General features: G+C 41.3%; 1 protein-coding gene across 7 annotated transcripts in view; it reads right to left on the bottom strand.

Moving 5' to 3' along the window:
• The window catches only part of PLCE1 (phospholipase C epsilon 1), a 133,482-nt gene that overhangs the window by 72,849 nt on the left and 42,294 nt on the right, over positions 1-18,339 (bottom strand). The window contains exon 1 of one of the 7 annotated variants that reach the window (XM_083502995.1): positions 11,762-12,081. The exons of 5 other annotated variants lie outside the window; for them this stretch is intronic. The gene's annotated coding sequence lies outside the window, so the exon portion shown is untranslated. Of the gene's footprint in view, positions 1-11,761; positions 12,082-18,339 lie in introns of those variants that run through there. One more of the 7 variants, XM_083502993.1, reaches the window with a different exon arrangement.

Raw genomic sequence — 18,339 nt, forward strand, 5'->3', positions numbered from 1 at the left:
ACATACCTGTGAGATGCTGAGAGGAGTCGAGTAGGAGGAGTGGAGGTTACAAGAGGTAAGAACAGAAAAACAGGATGTGACAGACCTGTGGAGACTTCTGAAAGTAGCGACAAGGAGTTTGGAAGAGTGCAGGAGGGAACAGGAAACCTGTGCAGGGATCTGAGGAAGGGCTTCACATTGACTAAGTAACAAGCCAGGTAAATGATTTTAGCGACAGGATTCTGGGAACTTGAATGAATGGCCACTTGTTTTGTCCTTTTTAACACAGCTAGCTGTCATGGGACTTAATGGCACTGGGCGTTTTTATGGGTGTAGTCTCTAAAATGACACATCATGCTCTTGTTGAATCTAGAGGCCTGAACTCCTCCTAGTGTCTCAAAAACCCTAGGCTTAAAAAACAAAACCTAAAATCCTAAATCGCTTCCGATAGAAGGGTTTCACAACAGAGGAGTGCTATTCCTTTAAATTGTGCATTTCAACATACTGGTTTATATAAAATATCATTTATGGTATATTTCAAGAACTGATAATTAGTGCATTTGTTAATGTATAAAGTCAACAATTTCTGTAAGTTCTGCTTCCTTCCATTGTCTGACGGACAGAATTGATCCGCCAACTAAGGATAGCATTTTGTGTATTTTGTTTAAATGGGCTGTGGCCCACTAAAGCCCACAGTATACCATATATATTTTTAGTCTTCAAGGAGCATAAGACCCTTCATTCTTTATAAAATAAATAATTCAGAATGTATTTGCAAAGTCACCCCTAGATACTGTTATTTAGTAAGCCGGAAGACAGCATTTGTGACACATAAGGTTGAGACAACCTGACCTTTAAAGATTATCTTTTTTTCTGCAGAGCAGAAAGTAAGGTCTCTGGTCAACCAGCAGAATTAATCATTTTCTTAATTACTACAAGATAATATATAGGGGTGGACTAGCCACATGGATTTGGAAACCTTTGAATAACAGAATGCTGAAAATCCACATCAGAACTCATCTACTTTCTAAAATTTACACCACTGTATTTTCATATTATTTAATTTTGTTTCATAAGTCAATTGTAGAGCAACAACATTTTCCCATGGTGGCTTCCAACATTTTAAATAATTTAGAACTACATACAAAGTAATCACAATACTAAGAAATGTAGTTCTAAACACTTCCATTTCACTTACTTATTTTCAATATAGCACAGCCATACAGGTATAAGAAAAAGAATTAAGAGAACAAGCTGAAGGCTCCAAGCAGCTTGTCCACATTGTAAGGCTGCACAAACTACACCCATGTCCTGGCTACATCCATCTCTGACTCTGCCAAAACTGTGGCATCCAAGTTGGAGCCAATATGAGTGATTTATCTGCAAAATGCAATGAAAACTGGTTGCAGTGATCCTCTGAGGACTCTTAACATTTGGTTATCTCTAGACCTTTATACAAAAAGTTCTTCATTGCTCAAAAGTGTTCTGCTGGCAGGGAAGTAAGTTTCTTTTTCATTGCCACGATCACCACGGAATCCCTATAAATGTTTTTTATTTGTCTCTGGTAGCACTCATTACAAGTCTTCCCTATTCCCTTTCCACTCCCTGCACTGTAGTCCAGTTGTCATCAGCTTTCCAGAATATCAGGCAGCTGACTTTACAATTGGGTCAAAGATGTTTCAGGAGGATTGCACCAACAGACTAAGCCTATCCCTGACTGTGACTAGAGCTTCCACAAAATGGCCAGCTAAACCTGTAGAAAAAGTCCCTAGAGACCTCAGGGAACCTTCTGGATTCATCAGCCTTTAAGGGCAGACCATAGCAATTGGTCCTCCATCCCTGCAAGCATTGTGACATCAGGTGTGACGCAGCTCCTACAGTGTTTGCAGGGCCTGCCAGTCAGCTGATAGGTGGCTCTTGCAAAGCTCTGTGACTTGCGACAAGCCCTGTGCTGTGACTGTTGGTGCTTCCAAACCCATGCCTTTGCAAGCATTGATGACCACAGCAGCACTTGCAAAGGGTCTTGGCTTTGCAAATATGACATTATTGTTGGTGGTGTCTAAAAAATGCTGAGCCTTTCCCACTATAGTTTGAAACATATGACAACATAGTGACCCCACAATGACCTGTGGATAGAGGGAAAGATCCAGCCCATGGACTGTATTCAATTCCTCCCTTCTGATCTAGCTCTTGCTCTTGTCCCAGCCCCATTCAAATGAGGAGGAATGACTGATGGGAGGAGCACAGAGAGAAGAAATGCCATGGTGTATCTGGAACAGCATGACTGGACGCCTTCATCTGCCCCAGCTGCAACAAAAAATGTCTCTCCCTTATCGGTCTCTACAGCCACAGCTGGCGCTGTAAGCTTCCAACAGTTTGACTTCACCCCCAAAGGTGCACTCCATTGTCTCCCAAGACAGACAGATGCCAACCAATCTAAATGCTCAATGTGGCATATGGTTTTAAAAGAAAATAGAACAAATCATAAAAGCATCATTTTAAAAGGTAAAACCATGGAAATAAAATCAGAACCAAACTAAACACCTCAATAAAACAAAAGACCCAGAGAAATAAAAGTGTGTAGTTCAGCTGGGGTTGAAAAGACAACAGATTCAGGACCAGGAAAACCATCCTGGGAAGGGCAATCAAAGCTGGTGTGCCACTACCCCCCCCCCAAAAAAGAGAGAGCACTAAATCCAGTCACATTCCACCTCACTTTCAGGGGTATAGAAGGCAGAGGAAGATCTTAATACGTGTCAGGTTCCTAAGAGCAAAAAACAAGGTTCCTAAGAGCAAAAAACAAACAAAAACACCAGCACTCCAGATTATGCTCAGAAAGAAGCAGCAGTGCAGCTGTTTTAAAATGGACAAGTTTGTTTTTAAAAATATGAAATACATGGGGGCATGGTATCTTTCCTCTTATTAGTAACTAAGCTGCACAATGGCAAACAGTGGTGAAAGTATGCAAAATGCCCCAGCATTTAACTATGCAGCAGTCTTCATCTCACCATCCTTTTTGCTGTACAGTGGTACCTCGGGTTACATACGCTTCAGGTTACAGACTCCGCTAGCCCAGAAATAGTGCTTCAGGTTAAGAACTTTGCTTCAGGATAAGAACAGAAATCTTGCTCTGGTGGCGCAGCAGCAGCAGGAGGCCCCATTAGCTAAAGTGGTGCTTTAGGTTAAGAACAGTTTCAGGTTAAGTACAGACCTCCAAAACGAATTAAGTACTTAACCCGAGGTACCACTGTATTTACATTCAATCAATCATCCCTAGTACACCTCTGTTACTTGCATAAGAAGTCTTCTTTTCTCTGAAAGTATTTGGCTAGCAAAAATAATTTCTAACGGCGGTAGTTGCTTTCCAAAACCTTTTAATGAAGTTGATATCTGTTGCTTACGCTGCATTCAAGTTTTTCTTAACTGCTAAAACAAAGAAACCTTTTGTTTGTAGAGAGAGGCGACAGTGGCTTGCTGCAAAGATGATATAAAGAATAATAATGTTACTCTCTAGTGGATGGAAGGAGACATTGGGGCACTTAACTGACTCCAGAAAATGCACATTTCACCAACTGTTTTCAAAATAGTGTCTGGTTTTCAGCAGTGTACAAGAACTCCACTCAATTATATGCAGAGATGTAGGTTAGAGACAGGTAAATGAAACACATGCTCTTCTGGAACCTGATGTCCAAAGAAATTGGCAAGTGTAAGTAAAGAAAGAAAAGTACCGGTATATTTTACTTGACAATGTTTAACCATATAGCCCTGTGAATTTCAGAGGAGAGATTATATATATATTTCAATAAACTGTTGCCTGGCATGTTTCCAGTCCAACTTCAGCACACATGCAGTCATCACTCTCCGTTACTGTAAGAAAAACTATAAGGAACTGGGACAGAATAGTGGTTGACAGTGTCAGCTATGAGCCAAGAATCTAAAGTGCTACATAAATGCCAAGAATAAAGATAAGAGTCACCAGATGAGAGTCAATGCTAGAATTCTGGAAGGAATTGCAAACGATGGGCAAGGGGGCTAGTTTCATTAGAGAGAAAAATACAAATTCTTTCCATATAGTATCTGGCTAGGGAGCAAAAGATATAGAACAAGGATATAGGGTTCTCCAAAGATCTAGCTGCACATTTCATGCAGACATTTTTAAACAAAATGAAACCCACCTTCACCACACACACAAAAAAACACACACTTTCAAATGGGATTATCTAACAAAACAACAGCAAAAAATAATCATTCTCTTCTTGCTTCAAGACATTTCCTCAAATTCCTTCCTCTCCCAAACATATGTTTTGAACCCCATGCAGGATGAAAGTAGGCTGAAGCGGATTTGGAAAAAGAATAGCATCAATTCCCCACTATCACTATTGCTGCTTATCTTCAAATTGCTCGGCCCCATGAAAGGTTTTCCTGGGATAAAAAAGGGACAATGGTTTTAACTACATGCATTCACATGCAACATGTAGTTTGTTAGGCTCCATTTTAGTCAACCTGAATGTCATTATTCTTAAGGAACTTTATTTCACCTTTAAACAAAATAAAAAACCTTTCTTATAAGGTATTGCAAATGAAAATATTGTTATAAGTTTGTGGGTGCCAGATTCCCCTAAATTCCTGGGTCCAGTAAGTGTTAGAATTTAATTAAGGTTTGGAGTATTAAGCAGGGTGCCAGACACTGAACCTATGGATTTAGCAAGTGTTAGAATATAAGCCAGGCTGGCTCCAGTAAGTGTTGGAAGTGTAAAGAAAAAGAAGGCACGTTTTTTTCATATGTGGTGGAATTGTAAAATAATTAAAGATCGTTGGGAAATGATTTATAATGAAATGAATGCTTAAGACAACCTTTGTTAAAAGACCAGAAGCCTTTTTGCTAGTCATTACAGGTCAAGATCTGCCAAAAGAAGAGAGGAAACTTTTTATGTATGCTACAACAGCAGCTAGGATATTGGTAGCCCAAAAATGGAAAGACAACGAGATACCAACTAAAGAAGAATGGCAATAAAAATTGATGGAATATGCCGAAATGGCGAAGTTAACTGAAAGACTTAGAGACAAGGTCAATAGAGACTTTTAAAAAGACTTAACCATTTATGTTGTACCTAAGAAACATTGTAAAGAAGTGGACTCACTAGCAGGGTTTGAGTAAACACTTACAATTAACAAAATAAACAGAGATAGTAATTGGAAAATAACAGAGTATAAGAGGTAATTTGAAAACAAATATGGTGTTAAAACGATAAGAACATAACAATATTCAATTTAAAGAATGCAATGTTAAGGTATAATAAAATATGCAGGACAAGTTAATATGTAAAAAACCAGAAGAGAAAGTTGAGGGGAAATGGGAGGGGGGCAGGAGCTGGCAAATTGTATTTTTCTTTTTATTTGAGATGATGTTACTGTGATGAATATAAAATTGTAAAACTCAATAAAAACTATTTAAAAAAAAAAGCCAGGCTAGTTTCCTGATGAGATAATCGCCGAGATGATGAGCCATTAAGAAAACAAAGGAAATGTGCTGGCCTATTAAGAAAGCTAAGGAAAAGGGGTTCTGTGCAAGGCAGCAAATGGATGGGGCTCCTCTTTCAGCTCTTAGAGGACAAAGCCAGAGTTTAGTGTTTAGAGTTGGTTGTGATGTGACCTAGACTGGAAAAAGGTTGCCGGCTGGTAAAGACAGCAAACTGGATGGTTGATTTCTGGTTGAATCTAAGGCTGCGGTGATGGGAGAAACTAGACCCTCTTGGGATGTTAATGCTATGAACTCCTCCATCATAGGATTGGGTTGTATATATGTGTAAAGAAACCATACATCATAAAGAAACCACAGTCTCCGCTGTGCCTCATTCCCAAAACACAGACCCTGGATGAGTGTCTGGAACCCCTGGAACCTCACACAGTTCAGAAATTGGGGCGGTTTGAAACAAATTTTTATCCATACAATTATTTACTGTCAAATGTTCTGCAGTGATAGGTTTCAAAGATGACACACTCAAGACGATGGACAAGCCATTCTTGGATCTGTAAACTATCTCAGTTGTAAAAGGTAAACAATCATAAATAACTTTTGGAAGAACAAGACTGGAGATATGGCTGGCCTGTAACTCTATATAAACAGGCCATAACTCAGGAAGGTGTTGCTAATCTATCTCTCTCTCACACACACACAACTCAGAACAAAACCTTTATGTAACAATTATACAATGGAGGTTTCAGTGTTCTGACTGAACTATGGTAGTTGGAAACAGAATGGTCCTGAAAATTTAATTACTGTACTGAAACCCTTTTTAGGTGTAAAGATTAAAACTCTTCCTGAGTTGTCAAAAGTAGTTTGGCATTATAAACTATCATTATAAACTACCTTATAAACTATCAGCATAAACACTGCAATGGAAAGCAGATTTTTTCTCATACTGTGCCAATACACAGATAGGAGCCATAATATTAATAATATAATATAATATAATATAATATAATATAATATAATATAATATAATATAATATAATATAAGCAATTATATGAAACCTGCCTGGTTTCTTTTTATTACTGTTTTCCTCCTATGAAGGAACCTGTGTGTTTCACCTGAAGACAGAGACAGACTGAATAACAACTGTTTTTTTTTGTTCTCAGAGAATCATGTCATGTTCCTTCTTCCCAGCAGCCATTTGATGGAACCCAAAACCTACATAGTACTTAACACAGCCTATTTAAATGCCTGCTACATCACCTCACTTTACATCTTGAGACTGTGTGTGATCAGAGGTAGTCTCACAGGCAATTTTCTCCTCCCCAACCTTCGCTTACCATCTAGCCTGACAAAGAGTTCTGCAGAACTCAAAAGCATGCACACTATTTTGTGATAGTTTAGTCAGGCTCACAAAGGTATTGCCCAAAAATGGATTTTGGAATAATCTTTATGGAGCAGAAGTTGAGTTTCTACATGTGTAATAAGCAAAAACGTGAGATAATAAAATCCATTGTCCTGGGAAAATCCTGTATTCTTCATAACACTTGAAAACAGCAAGTCTTGTTTCTGAATGACACACAGGTATGTTCTGGAAACTCTCTTCTCACACAAACAAGAATATTCTCTGCCTATGAAGTGTGTCAGAACTTCAAGACATACTTTTTGTCCAATGAGCAGTAAATCCAAGCAAAGCTGTCCTTTCACCTCAAAGCGTTCTATGGCTCACATGCAGACTTTGAAAACGTACAAATATGACTGGAAAAAAGAAGTCATTGTCTTACCCCGAAAGCTGTGAAAAGAATTCTAGCACAAATATATATTGCAGTATGTTTTCCTTATATGCTAGATAGTTTCCATAATCTTTTAGTTTTACAACACTGGGAGGTGGTAAAAAGGATTTGTGAAACAGTTGCATGTACCTTTAAAGTACTAGATAGGAAAGCTACATATGGGCACAATCCTATTTACATCTACTCAGGAGGAAATTCCATTGAGCTCAATGGTACTTACTCCCAGTAAGTAGATCTAAGATTGCAGCCTTAAAATGTGAAGTTTAATCAGCCCTGATTGAATTTATTTTGCATGGGGGAGGGGAAGAATGGGAAGAAGAAGCCAACTAATCTTGCCCATCTAGTGGATAAATCTATAACTCAAACCAGGCCAAGTAAGAGTCAGTAAAGGAAGATCATTTTCACAAGTAACAGTAAACTATAGTTCAGTACTACATGGGCACGTCTGGATTAGCCCGAGCAAAGTATTGGGTTCACACATTCCCCACTCCTCTTCCAGTGCAACTGGGAGATTTTAGTTTCACTTTTTAAAGAGTCCTGCTGCCTTAGCATTATGTTTGAACCAGGGATATTGGTTTAAGAAGCCAGGTGCATAACCCACCATTTTAAATTGGCTTGTTATGAAATCTATTGATGGAAAACAAGGTTTCTTTACAAGCCAAACAAAACTCAGTCAAAGTCCTGCTCCTGGCTTGTTCAGCTCATCCATGTAGCACCAAACCATAGTTTAGGATGACGTGAGAACATGGTCACTGTGTAAAAGTCTACTTAAGCCAGTAATATATTAAAGGTCTGGGATAAAGCTTTTCTGTCTTTTCCTGCTGGAGTTCAATGTCATATGAGACATCTGAATTGAAAACATTTGGCTTAGGACCAGAAAAACAAAAATACTTTATATTAACTTCTCTTATCCTCTGGAGGCTAACACAGAGACAGGAACTGCAGTTCAGGCATCCATTAGATTTATTTTGTTATATATGTGTTAGTTTCAACTGAAATTCTTTGTATATTACAACTTGCTTGCAAAAATTGATGGGCAGTTGTGCTCCTTTAATTTGTAATGTTATGGTCAGTGGTAAATGCCACTACTATGATAACTCCTCAAAAATATGAAGTGATTGAGTTGAACTGCCATGAGATACAAGAGAAGGGTTTAAGCTTTCTTTAGAATTAATTGCGTGATAAAAACTGGTTGACTGCCTTATATTATACATCTGAATGAGCAAATGAAGTCTGGTGGCTTGCACAGATCCACAACTACAGCTCACCGCAATCTACCACTACACCCACATAAATTGTCCCTAAAACATTTGCAGGACTACAGTATAAAGCCAACATATTTAGTAGGGAAAAGGAGATGATCTATCAAGGATGGCCACGGAATGCCTTAGCATCAGCTTCTTCTATTTAAATTAGCAGGATGGGAAATGCCAGTTGCTTTATTGCCGTGTTAGCTAAGGTGGTGTCTTCTGCATATTGTGGAGTACAAGATCCATCCATCCTGATCACAGGCCATACTGGCTGGGGCTGATGAGAGCTGTAGCTGATAACCATGTTAGTGACCTCTGCTTTAGCATGTGAGTAGATTTTTAAGGGCAAGGCAAAGAATGTCTAAGATGGTGGGCAGAAGGAGGGAGCAGGAAAGTGGGATGGCGCTGCTGCTAAAACAGTGACAGGGATCCAGTAGCACTCCGTATGTTGCTGAATTTACATCTGGCCCCAGCCAGCGTGGGCAACAGTCAAGGATGGTGGGAATCATAGTCCAGCAACCTCTGGAGGGGGCCACCAGTGTCCCCCCACCCGCATGCTAGAAGAATGTTGGCAAGCAAGATGCAGACGGGTTGCAAACTGAATTCGAATGACGTAGGGAAGCAAAACTGGTGATTCAGTTAGAGATTCTGGGTGTTGCCCCTTGTGCCTCCACTGGGCACACAATTCAGTCCTCCAACACATTTGAGTTTGGCACCCTGCTTTATATATTACTGCCAAATATTTATATAGTGCTGCCAAATATTATCTGCGCAACCCAAGTAGACAAGGCGAATTGTTTTTCTGAGTGCTGGAGCCCGAGGAGCACAATGAACCACAAAATAAACCCCAAATTGCTGTTGAGTGCTTTAACTGTTCCCCTAATGTTGGCACTTCTTACTATTTCCCATCACGTAGGACACCACATGGACAACATCACCTATAGTCCCCAGAGAGACAACTCCCAGTGTTTAAGCCGACAGATCACCAATATTTACTAATCTGGGACTTCCAATCAGAGGCAATTTTTTTTTTTACTTTCCTCATTTCAAATGGACAAAAGCACAAAAGAAAACTAAACATTTCAAGCATGTTTTGTTATTTGTACGGAGGTGGTAAATCTGCGTCTCAGCTGTACAATTTCAGACTGGGAGCTCACATGACTGGATCTTTTACAAAGAGACAATTGCATACAGAAAACGAGCATGTCAGAGAGAAGCTTTTCTCCTTACATACTAGTTCTCTATGTGCAGATGTGTTTGCATGAAAGAGTATTTATTTAATCAATCAGTCAGTCAATCAATCAATCAATCAATCAATCAATCAATCAATCACTTGAACCTGCAGTCTGAAGCAGTACATATTAATCACCTCAACAATATATCAGATTTGATAGTTGAAGAGGACTGTTAGGGTGAGTGTATGAAATCAACATTTACAGAGAAGGAGGAGAAATTCAGTATTAGTGCTGGGTACCGACATTAATCCTCTCTGCCTTTTCTTCTCTTACTAGAGCAACAGCTTATGCCTGATACTAAAACAGTACAGTTCATCTCTGATCCTCCTTCTTAACATATAAAGATTCATACAGTCCCAAGTACTGGGGAGTGAGGAAAACTGGCAGAATCCCACCAATTAGGGACCTTCAAGCCTCTGTGTGAAGAACGGGTCTCATTCAGTCTAGTGCTGTAACAGCCAAATAGTTTACAGAACACACACACACACAAAAACACAATAAAGGCAGATGTTTAGAAACTCCCATACTATGTATTAGCTCCTTATCACCATCTTTAAGATTCCCCCCTCCCCCTCTTTTCGAGGCAACATAAAATAGTCACCGATGAAAAAGTACAGAAATATTATATTACTACCAGTTTAGGGTGATATTTTTCAATAAGTTTACCTGTTCTTAATTCATATCATAAATATCAGTCTGTGAAACCATAGCAACGTAAACAGTCTCTTCCATGCATATCTTCAACAATACAAGTTAAGTTAGATTCTGGAAATCCTTTGCAATGTAATAGTATTTTTTTTTTAATTGTATAAAGTGATAAAAATAAATGTAGAAATATAGCAAAATGCTCCTTTAGGGATACACTTGCCTTCATGCTTATATGGTAGAGAACAGGGATAGAGAGAGAGAGTATATTATCAAACCATCCAATTAAGTCATTAATGCATTGAGGCTTAGTTTTCTATCAACTCTGAAGTGAGCAGATTCAGTAAAGCTGTCATTCAAGTTTGAGTCACAGTGTAAGAACTTTGCTTTCGCTACTTAGAATAGGACAACTTGTCACAATGTAATTTTTCAGAACTGCCATAATGTTTAAGATAGTAAACAGTTCAATTTATCAGAATGGGTAAGTTACTATGTTAGTCATGTAGTCTTGATTGCTTAAATTCCTAGAATACAGTACATATTGTAAGTTCCAGTAAAGTACACTGACATAACCATTAAAAAAAATCAAACTGAGCTATTTTAACTACAACAGTATGCAACATAAAGTAAGCAAATAACTTTATTAGGATTTCTATCATATATATATAACAGAAAGTACCTAGACTTGGAATACACAAATGTTTGATGAGGAAACATGAACAAAATCTTTCAAAAGTAATCTAAATCTGATTCTGTAAAAATGTTTCAATACAACTGCAGTATGAAACCTCAAAATCATACACAGATTTTCAGCTATCATGTTAGACTCACAGCAGAAATCCATTTTATCCTCCAAGTAAACACAAGTCTATTATTACATGCAGCTTACTTAATATTAAATTTTAATGAATAGATTGGTTGTTCGAATTGCTAGCATTTTAAAACCATGCCTCATTAAAAAGGTTTCTAATGCAAGAAGTTTAATTCTGCAATTGTACTATGATTATACAGCCAGAATGAGAACCAGTAACCAGATACTTGCAGCAAACATATTCAAAATTGGCAACAAACGACATAAAGATAATATAAACTCAAACACAAACTGGCTTTAAGGCCAGCAATGAACCAGGAAACAATAAAAGCATTTCTGTGTACAGAGGTTAGCAATTAGTTAGAAAGGAAGAACCTTCTTTAAGAAAGACCTGTTTATTACTTTTGCACACATTAATAAATCTTGATATAAACACAAAGCATGTTTCAATGAAAACAGCATCCTGCTTATTACTGCAAAAGGTCTTAGAAAAACACACTCTTCTGCTCTTTAAAGGCAGTTCTGTAATTCGTACTATGAAACAAAACTTTTGGATACAATGAATGAACCATACCTTCTGCAGTCTAAGTATCCACAGCCTGCTGAACCAAATCACATCCACTTGAAGCAAAAGCTACATTGGATATGGAATGCAAGAGCAAACACACACACGCCAAGCAGCCCAAACAAGCCAACTGTATTCAGCTATACAGGATGACAGTCTGCTCTCGTCTCAAGAGGCTATGTCTAAGAGCCTGTACAGAAACTAATGTGTAGCGCCAAATCTAATCCTTTTGCTGAATTTCACATGCTGCTGCTGCTTCACCTCTTCAGTTCCTAGTTTCTCAACAGTCCCATTTTTTAAAAAAAAACACACACACCCACAAACAAACCTGTAAGAACCACACAGAGAAAGAAAATCTGGATCATGTCACTTGCTGAGACATTTCTGAACCTTGCATATCTGGTGCTATTTTAATTTTTGCTAATTGAATAATTTTTAAAAATAAAACTGAAAATGCCAATTCAGATACAATTATAGTATAGCATGAATTCCTGCAAAGCACAATCTTCTCAAGAGACTTAATACTTGATCTCATTGGGTTATTTTAACTAGTAATAGTTTACAAGACCTATAACCGATATGTTTTTAGGTGTCCTCAAGGGAAGCAAAGGTTTAAAATAAAACAGTGGAGGCTATTCCCAATGCCCAAGTTCCCCAAATCCTTAAAATATAGTGATACTTCTGCCTACTTCTGAGGACAAACTTCCTCAGCACAAGCAATGTGAAGAATCGTGGCAATAGGCAGTGACCCTCCAAGGCCCATGACAGTCTAGAATCATAGAATTATAAGAAGGAAGGGACCCAGGGGGTCATCTAGTCTAACCCCCTGCAATGCAGGAATCCTGTCCACAGCCACCCCTAGGTGGACTTGAACCACCAACCATCTGGTTTAACAGCCAGATGGACATGAATTTGGGCAGGTCAGAAAGGGAAGTGGGACTCTGCTTAACACACAACACTGCACATTCAGGGTTTCTGTTTAGGCAGAGAGATATGAACAACCTCACTCATCAGTCCGTAATCCAGAGGACACAAGAATTGCACAAGTTCACCTTTATGATGTTATCTTCCTTTGCTTTTTCAACCAACGTCACTTTTTTTACCCCATGAGAGAAATCTAGACTGCAGCCCTGTTCCAAAATATTTAGCAATATGAAGCTACTTCATTAAAACTGACCTTGCAGTTACAGTGGAATGACTAAGAGAGAGACTGATATGCATGAGTAATAACTGCTGCTTGTAACAAAAGAAACCAAGTAGAGTTCCAGAGAAAAGCAGCATAGATAAGCCTTTTGAATGGTATCCAATAAATGTCAGGCATTGTTTGGGGGTGAGGGCGGGGATTGACTGGGGGACGGGGACTAAGCTATGGCTCTTTTGTGGTGGGTTCTGGGCCTCCTGCCCCCTTCTCCTCTATTAAAACTTAAATAAACCTTTGTTTATTCTAGGGCAGCTGGGAGCACTGCAAAGCACCATGCTATTGAGATCCCACCCAGCCGCCACCTTAATTTGCCAGAAGCATCTATACATATACATTAGTAGAGGCAAATCTTATATAAATTTGTGACACGGTAGTATGCTCCCAGTCTTTTAATTACTTAACAATGACCCTATTCATCATATGTAAGCTTAGAGTTAATACAGCAACCCTATACATGTTTACTCAGAAGTAAGTCCATTGAGCTCAATAGGTCTAAATATCAGGGAAATGTGCAAAGGACTGCAGCCAAAGTGTAAGAAAAAAAAGGTGGTCTGCAGTGATCCATTAGCTGCAATAAATAAAGGATGAAAAATTTGGGAACATGCAATCAAACACTTCTTAAATGGCTAGTCTGTAAAGATACAGGATATCTTTTGTAAACCACTTAGAGGTTTTCCTACAATCAAACAGTATATAAATTTTGCTACATAAATAAATCTGCACTTGAAGGGATACAGTGTCAGGAGCAGCAACATACAAAGGCATATTGGAGTACAAACCTTCTAATAGAGACTAAGGTTTCTTAAAAAAAAACTTTGAGGAATTATACTGAAGCATTGTTGAAGCTAAGTGAGTGCGGATCCGAGTGCATGACTGGTAGCCCCAAGATTTTACAAATAGGTTTTTTCATTTTTTAAAAAAGGTGGGATATAATAAACACTTCAAAACCTATTATGTGTTAGTAAAATTAGAACTGAGATCCATAAGAACAATCCAGTATCATAGAATTGTAGAGTTGGAAGGGATTCCAAGAGTCATCTAGTCTAACTAACTTCTTGCAATGCAAGAATCGCAACTAGATCATACATGGCACACGGCCATCCAACCTCTGCTTGAAAACCTCCAAGGAAGGAGAGTCCACCACCTCTCGTGAGAGTCTGTTTCACTCTGAAACAGCTCTTACTGTCAGAAAATTCTTCTTGATGTTTAGTTGGAATCTCCTTTTCTTGTAACTTGAAGCCATTGGTTCCAGTCCTAGCCTCGAGAGCCAGAGAAAACAAGCTTCCTTCAACCTCCATGTGACAGCCCTTCAGATCTTTAGAGATGGCTACCATACCTCTTCTCAGTCACCTCTTTACCAGGCTAAGCATGCTCAGTTCCCTCAGCCGTTCCTCATACGGCTTGGTTTCAAGACCCTTTTATCATCTTGGTTGCCCTCTTCTACACATATTCCAGCTTGTCAATATGTGGTGCCCAGAACTGGACCATGGTACTCCAGGTTTTAAGGCTCTGCACAAACTAACAAGAATCTGAGAAGAGACTTTCATGGTATTAGTCACTTTTTGACCATAAGTACTTCCCAGACTGCTTGTATGCAACCATGGGCCCGATGGAAAGATGGGAGTGACGTCCAGGCAACTTTGCAGTGGTATTGTATCCAAACCTAGAGAAATCTTTTTTGGTGACAAGGGGCAGAATAATCTATGGTTGTGTACACATTACCATTTACTCTGGCTCCAAAGCAGTCCCCAACCCTGGTGTTTGAAGCACATGGCATTAACTACTACAGTGGTGCCTCGCAAGACGAAATTAATTCGTTCCGCAATTCTCTTCGTCTTGCGGTTTTTTCGTCTTGCGATGCACGGTTTCCCATAGGAATGCATTGAAAATCAATTAATGCGTTCCTAGGGAAACCGACTTCAGACCAGGTCCGGGGACAGTCTGTCCCCGGACCTCCTCTGAAGGCTGGGGGGGGGGACAAGGGCTTTTCTTCCCACCCCCAGCATTTTAAAAAACCCTGGGACAGCGGAGGACTTCTCCGCTGTCCGGGGCGATCTTAAAATGCTGGCGGGCGGCATTTTAAAATCGCCCCAGGACAGCGGAGGACTTCTCCGCTGTCCGGGGCGATGTAAAAGCCCCTGGGAAGGCAGGCAGGGGGGACAAAGACTTTTGCCCCCCGCCAGCCTTCAGAAGAGGTCCTGGACCTCTTCTGAAGGCTGGCGGGGGCGAAAGTCTTTGCTCCCCCCGCCTGCCTTCAAAAGCTGTCCGGCCCAGGCTTCGCGGACCTTTCCGCCAGCAGCGGCAGCGCTGCCGCTGCTGGCGGAGACTTGCCGGCATGCAGAAGCCTGCGCGCAGCGCGCCCAGGCTTCGCGGATATCTCCGCCAGCAGCGGCAGCGCTGCCGCTGCTGGCGGAGACTTGCCGGCATGCAGAAGCCTGCGCGCAGCGCGCCCAGGCTTCGCGGATATCTCCACCAGCAGCGGCAGCGCTGCCGCTGCTGGCGGAGACTTGCCGGCATGCAGAAGCCTGCGCGCAGCGCGCCCAGGCTTCGCGGATCTCTCCACCAGCAGCGGCAGCGCTGCCGCTGCTGGCGGAGACTTGCCGGCATGGCGAAGCCTGCGCGCAGCGCGCCCAGGCTTCGCGGATCTCTCCGCCAGCAGCGGCAGCGCTGCCGCTGCTGGCGGAGACTTGCCGGCATGCAGAAGCCTGCGTGCAGCGCGCCCAGGCTTCGCGGATCTCTCCGCCAGCAGCGGCAGCGCTGCCGCTGCTGGCGGAGACTTGCCGGCATGTCAAAGCCTGCGCGCAGCGCGCCCAGGCTTCGCGGATCTCTCCGCCAGCAGCGGCAGCGCTGCCGCTGCTGGCGGAGACTTGCCGGCATGCAGAAGCCTGCGCGCAGTGCGCCCAGGCTTCGCGGATCTCTCCGCCAGCAGCGGCAGCGCTGCCGCTGCTGGCGGAGACTCTCCTGCCTTCAAAAGCCGTCCGGGATAGCAGGAAGCGCTTCCCTGCTATCCCGGACTGCTTTTAAAATGCTGGCGCTGGGGAGCAAAGCCTTTCGGCCCCCGCCAGCCTTCCTGGACCTCTTCTGAAGGCCGGAGGGGGGGGAAAGGCTTTGCTCCCCACCGCTAGCATTTAAAAGAGGTCCCCGGAGATTTCCCTATGGGCTTTCGTCTTGCGAAGCAAGCCCATAGGGAAATTCGTTTTGCGAAGCGCCTCCAAAACGGAAAACCCTTTCGTCTAGCGGGTTTTCTGTCTTGCAAGGCGTTCGTCTTGCGGGGTACCACTGTATCAGAAATACTGCCGATAGATGCATTTCCCCTCAAAACAACTTCCACGTGGTTTGGAAAACAAGCCACACTCACTTTGCAATTACGCTGAGGTGTGCACACTTGAGGCAGCTGTGGCACATGCGCAGACGACAGATTCATTCATACGAGTTGAAGAGTCTACGGGCACAGGGAAACTATACAGGTGAAGACATCCTGTTCCCTTCTCTGGTGTGTACAGAAGCATGCAAATACAAGAAATGCAGCACTGTGTTTTAAGCCACTAATGTTGATAGCCTATGTTAGTGGGGAAATGTGCTAGTGATTTCTATTGATTTATGTATACTGTCTATAGCAGCCGCCCTGTGCTGGAAGCTGAACAAGGTTAGGTGTGAAGTTTTCCAGGGCAAGCAAATATGTTTTTAGATAGGTAACATGCATACTAAGCTATTTTCCCTATGCCCTAAATATACAGTGGTACCTTGGTTCTCAAACTTAATCCGTTCCGGAAGTCTGTTCCAAAACCAAAGTGTTCCAAAACCCAGGCGCACTTTCCCATAGAAAGTAATGCAAAATGGATCAATCTGTTCCAGACTATTAAAAACAACCCCTAAAACAGCAATTTAACATGAATTTTACTATCTAATGAGATCATGGATCCATAAAATGAAAGCAATAAACAATGTACTGCATCCACACAATCAATCAGTAGCTGAACTGAGTTCCACACAGTCACACAGAAAAAAGAGCCACAAAAACAAAAACACAAAATAAATAGCAAAAACAGACAGACCTCAGTGTAACACTCAAAACAGACCATGCTCAGCTTCCAAAAAAAGTTTGCAGACCAGAACACTTACTTCCGGGTATTGCAGTGTTTGGGTTCCAAGTTGTTTGAGTACCAAGGTGTTTGCGAACCAAGGTACCACAGTATGAGGGACGAATTATTCATCATGCAACTAGCTCAACAACCTACCCTTTGCAGCCCTTTGCAGAGGAGATATGATCGGCAACGCACCAGCAATAGAGCAAGAAAATTACTGCAGCTGTTGGAGAGCCAATCAGGGGTGCAGGTGGCTTAGAAGCAGGGCCTAGATGGCCCTGTTAAGTCTGATAGCTTTCAGATGAAGGGGAGGGGAAGCAAGGAAAGTATCTCCCAGAATTCCTGCCCTATTCCTGCAGTCCCGAAAAGCCTTCAGCTTGTTACATTAATACTTTAAAAGGCAACTGGGCAGAGTTGTTTGCTTGTTTGGGGTGAGTGGGGGGTTAAGGAAAATACCATTGACAGGGAGTTACATTAAGAAAATGAAGTGGGGAACTCTGAACCATAATTCCAGCAACTAAGAGTTTTTACTCCATTCCCATCTCCAGCACCAAAGACACTAATTATAAGAAAGGATGGAAGCAATATTTTTGTTATTGTAACTCCCTGCCACTTTCCAAAAACCATTTTAAGCCTAAAATATTCAAGGAATTCATGAATACATAGTATTCTGAGATAAGGACACGGTTAAAAAAAAGTTGAAGTAAGGGTAGGAAGATTCTTGCTGGCATTCCTAACTTAAAAGTTTTACTACACCACTTATATTTTCCATCTAACCAGCTGGACACTTCCTTCTGGATGTAGGTTATTTCGGCCTTGGCAGATGAATAAAGAGAGTTCATTTTATGAGCCCTCAGAAGAATGACTCAGGCTGAAAAACAATGACGGTCTGGGAAAGGTTCTTTTTTGCCTCAGTTTTGTAAGCAGCTCATAGATTCTTGTTATTTTGATTAAGCAGTGTATAAATCTTGCTAAATAAATAAACAAGCATGCTGGAGATGTAAAGCACAAGAGGTCTCATTTTAGGACTCCCAACGGTGGTACTCAAGTAACCTTTGTTTCTGCAGCATGAATCAGTGTTGATGTTGGCACAGTGCTGGATTGGCTCAGCCAGTGCATTTGTACCATGCTGAGCTTGCTACCACCTTTCCCCTCTGCTCACCAGTAAGCAGCAGTGATGCGCCTGACTGAAGGACTGTCAGGTGAGAGGTGGTGACGTGCCATACTATCTGCTACTGCTGGTAGCTTACCAGCATGAGTGTAGCCCGGGGGTGGGAGAGAAGCTGCCCCCCCTCAATCAA

This window comes from Podarcis liolepis (genome assembly GCF_965112155.1).
Source record: "Podarcis liolepis genome assembly, chromosome: 5".
Taxonomy (NCBI): domain Eukaryota; kingdom Metazoa; phylum Chordata; class Lepidosauria; order Squamata; family Lacertidae; genus Podarcis; species Podarcis liolepis.